Source organism: Sinocyclocheilus grahami, unplaced genomic scaffold (genome assembly GCF_001515645.1).
Source record: "Sinocyclocheilus grahami isolate Dianchi unplaced genomic scaffold, SAMN03320097.WGS_v1.1 scaffold239.1, whole genome shotgun sequence".
NCBI classification, from domain to species: domain Eukaryota; kingdom Metazoa; phylum Chordata; class Actinopteri; order Cypriniformes; family Cyprinidae; genus Sinocyclocheilus; species Sinocyclocheilus grahami.
Genome location: NW_015505418.1, coordinates 970,141 through 974,575, shown reverse-complemented (window position 1 = coordinate 974,575; position 4,435 = coordinate 970,141).

Sequence of the window (4,435 nt, the reverse complement as noted above, 5' to 3'; positions counted from 1 at the left end):
TTTTTTTTTTCATGCGTCATGTACCGTGAAACCGGTATAATTTTGAAAAATACCGTGATATAAATTTTTGGTCATACCGCCCAGCACTACTACATGCTACTAGTTTTTACTGTTGTTGAAGTAAAGCTTCTTTAAATAATATGGAGAACATTTTTTTTTTTTGCTCATCAAAAAAAATTATCCCATCTGTCACTTGAAATCCACATTTTGATCCAAGCCGTGAGTTTTGTGATCTGTTGCACACCTACTCTCTTGACTCGATATTTGAACAAAAAATACAATCAAAAGCTACTGAAGTTTTCAATCATGCTGATTTGTCCACAATGAAGTTCAGCCGATGTCTTTTTTTTTTTATTCAGGCTAGTTCAAATCCATTTTGGGCAACCAAATTCTGAAGAATGCCTGCGTGAAGGGCAACCAGGGATTTAGAAATTTTAGTCTAAGTGCAATATCACACGAGTGCAAATGTGATACTGATCTTATACAACAGTTCAGGAAGTAAGAAGTTAATATTGTGTTATTTTAGACCCAATGTTGTCTGTTTTGCTCAATTTTGCCAACGAAAATATAGCCTAAAGACAAAGCAGAACTGTTCGTCTCCGAGCACCAAGCAGCATTTCATTTCTTAATCCACGTTTTGACGGAACTGGGTGAAGCATTTGGCGCGTTGAACCATTGGCCATAGGCGTGTTGGATTTGAAGCAGCTGCACAGACCGATCGGTGTATGACATCGAAGTACCGCGAGAGCAATTCAAAAGCATCAAAAGTCTGCTCTCGAATCGCGCTCGCGATACTTTGATGACACACACTGATTGGTCTGATGGTGATGATCTGCTTCAAGTCGAACAAGTCTAATGATTCAATGGACCATTCATAAAGAACCATTAGGCTTGTTCGAGATGCGCCTCGCCTGAAATTAAATGAAGGCGAGAGTAGGCGGCTGCAGTGAGGGGAGGAGTGAAATAAATTCAGTCAAGACGGAAGGTTCGGACCTTTCAAAGTGGTGCAGATACCTACGAGATCAAAGGCAGATATCACGATATTCTCACTCGTGTGCTGTGCTGCTGATAAACATGATATTTTATGATTCAGTTCTGTTGCTTTTATATGAAAATAAATATTATGAACAAGACACTCACAGTGGCCAAATGCATAAAGCACATCATAATTTGAAATCAAGCAGAACTCTCCTCCTAACCACATTCAATTCACACGGACCGACCTTCACGCAGAGAACACGCGAACATGCAGGATACAAAAGCACAATTCACAAGATCTCAACTAGATTCGACTAAGTCTGCCAGGTTTGTGAAATTAAATGTTCATTAGTCATTTAAAGATTTGTTTAAATTATATAAATGTGTATTTGCTGAATGCTGACGGCAAACGAGAAAGTATTATAATGTTTGCCTTTCTATTACTAATAATATTAAAGCAATCGTTATATTACTTTTTTGTATACATTTTAATTCCTTTGTTTAACAGTTCTATCTGATTATTAGATAGACTTACTTATCTATATTAGACAGAACTGAACGACGACGGCGAACAAGAGGGAGAATGTGAGCACTGTGTGCTCAGGCGCTGCCGCTCTCAGTGCCGTCAAAATAAAAGTCCCGCCTCGAACACATCGGCCAAACATCGGCCTAATGCCGATATTTGGAAAATGCCAAATATCGGCCGATATATCGGCCTTGGCGATATATCGGTCGACCACTACTCTCCATAAAGCGATTCTGTGCCATTTCAATTCAATCACTGTATTTGACACACCATAAACTCTAGTGTGAAGATGCACGACTCGCTGTCGCTTTGCTGAGAGTGCTGCATTTCTCACACATGCAAAGAGAGAGAGCGAGAGTCTTACATATCACGCTGAATCGACGTGCTACATGTAAACCATATTCTTTGTTGTATTTCCTGTCAAAATAATGGAGTTCATTTTGAATTTTTGTGCTTTTAAGAACAAGCAGAAGATATGCCGGATTCTCCAGTAGTGGGCGGGGCTAATGCACAAACGGCAATCTCATTGGCTGGCGCTCATTTAATACCGTTCATGTTTTGATTTCATAAGTTATTTCATAAGTTCGATAAGTTAGCGCGAACGCTGACAAACAGGATTAATATTCATGAACCCAGCAGCTCATCAATTCTTAGTGGTCTATATATTGTTATTAGTAGTAGAATTAGTAGTAGTATTATCTTTTAATAATAATTACTATTATATATTATTATTATTATTATATTATATATTACCATTATCTATAAGTTCAGTTTAAATGACAAATTATGTTTTCATACATTGTTACAAAGTTTTAGTTTTAAATAATCACTAAATTTATATCATTAAATAGCGCTCAATTTTCATAATATCATAATATAATGCTTGATTGTGTGTGTGTGTGTGTGAGTGTGTGTGTGTGTGTGTGTGTGTATCAGTCTGGTGAGTGGCGAGTAAACTAAAAAATTTACTAGCCAAAGGCGATTATATTGCCAAGGTATGCGTAGAGGGTTGGTTTGTCACCTGAGATTCTCCATATCATTATACACACCAGAGGAGACCTACTTCTGCTAAAAAACCACAAGACAAAGGCTATGGACTGACATTTCCCCAATGCAGAAGTCCAATACGAGATATGTTTATTTTCATGTAGGACAGACGACAGTAGTGCTGTGTTCAAAATATCGATACGACGATGTATCGTCACAGAGATTTGACGATACGAGTATCGATACAGCTGGCCCTGTATCGATATTGTGGTACGTGTGCAGCAGTGGACCACGCTTAATTTTACAACGCTTAAAATTGAGTAGAAAAGTGCGAGGTTTCTAAAAAAGAATGAATAGAGCATCTGTTAATAATCTGGCCGTAGAGGAACACAACGGGGTTGCCTGATATAAAGAGACGTAATCCCCAAAACAGAGCTTTACACTTGCGCAATACGGAAATATCTGCTAAGTAATAAACGCGCGTGCTTTCTGAAAACACCGCTTAGCTTGCAGTTTAGCGATCTCCACTTCAAGTCTATTCTCAGAAAAGTGTGATTCATCAACTGTTCATTTACGACAGAGAGAGAGAGAGAGGCTGTGTATGTTTGAATTACCACCGATTTGCTGCATTTCTCTATTAACAGTAAAGCTGTGGCTTTAATTCCTTTAGAAACAATGATGCTACCAGCCAGAGCATGTGAGTGAAGCGGAGCGGTGTGACGCTCCGCTAGGTTTTCCGCTCTATGGACGTGCGCTCCGCTCAGTCGCTCTAACCGCCCGAGCAAGCGCTCCCTTAATATTCCGCTCACGCTCAACGTGAACCAATTCCCGCTCAGATGTGTGTGTGTGTGTGTGTGTGTGTGTGTGTGTGTGTGTATCAGTCTGGTGAGTGGCGAGTAAACTAAAAAATTTACTAGCCAAAGGCGATTATATTGCCAAGGTGTGCGTAGAGGGTTGGTTTGTCACCTGAGATTCTCCATATCATTATACACACCAGAGGAGACCTACTTCTGCTAAAAAACCACAAGACAAAGGCTATGGACTGACATTTCCCCAATGCAGAAGTCCAATACGAGATATGTTTATTTTCATGTAGGACAGACTGAGAGAGTGTGCGGTGAGAGAGGGGAAGCTAGCTCTCATGCTTGCTCAACTGTGACATGGCTTGAGCTCAAGTGTTAAGTCATGTGCTTTCTTCCTAAACATCTTGTTTGAGAGATGAGAGAGAAACTCGCATTTTGACGTTGATATTTGCCGTGACTGTGAGCCAATAAGACACAATCTTTGCAGTCAACAAGCACCAGTTTTGGTGGCCTTGACCTATATTAGTGAAATTCAGCACAGCCTTCATGTAAATAGCTGTTCACTGCTTTCTTTTCATCCATCTCTTTCACCTGGTGCTTCAGATATAGGTCAACAAATCCGCATTCTGTACAGTCGCATATTTTTATACACACACACATACACGGTTTTTCCTTTCTCTTTGGAGAGTTACAAGCTCTTGGTGCAAAGAAGATCTGTAAAGTTGCAAAGACTAAAGTCTCAAATCCATATATATATATTGAGATATTCTTTATAAAAGTTCAGAGTCAGCCACGCCTACCTAAAACGGCTCGTTCTAACACGCCCCCACCTATCTACCGTACTATGTGGGAAGATTTGCATAACGCCGCCCAAATGTTCATGAAAAGAAAGATGCAACAAATGCCTCGTTTGTAATGGGTTTTAATGTTGTCTCGTCGCTCCGGCCGGACACGGCATCAACAGTATGTGAGGGGCATAACATTTCCGTCTCACGCTTGAGGTATTCGGCCAATCACAACGCATTGGATAGCTGGCCAATCACAGCTCACCTCACTTTTTCAGACCGATGAGCTTTGTAAAAATCTACGCTTTTCAAAAAGGCGGGGCATAGAGGAGAAACAATAGTGTACAGCATGTGGA